Raw genomic sequence first — 285 nt, forward strand, 5'->3', positions numbered from 1 at the left:
AAAAAACAGAACGCATAGATAAGCGGATGAAGAGGAGGAGTGAAAGGTGAGGGCCGATGTATATGAGGGGCAGAGGAGCAGTAGACAAGAGGGGAAGGAAGGGGAAAAGTTTGGATTTGAAGGGGATTACAAGAGGGTCTGCTACGTGGGAAAGGGGAAGTCGTTCTCAGACGCAGAGTGGGTTGAAGCCCAAGACCCGGATGCACAGGGGGAGGGGGGGGGGCAGGTGCGATCGAATGTATGATGTGTCCGTCATCGACACTGATTGATACTTTGCTCAGGCAC

Source organism: Penaeus monodon, chromosome 20 (assembly GCF_015228065.2).
Source record: "Penaeus monodon isolate SGIC_2016 chromosome 20, NSTDA_Pmon_1, whole genome shotgun sequence".
Classification (NCBI taxonomy): Eukaryota; Metazoa; Arthropoda; class Malacostraca; order Decapoda; family Penaeidae; genus Penaeus; species Penaeus monodon.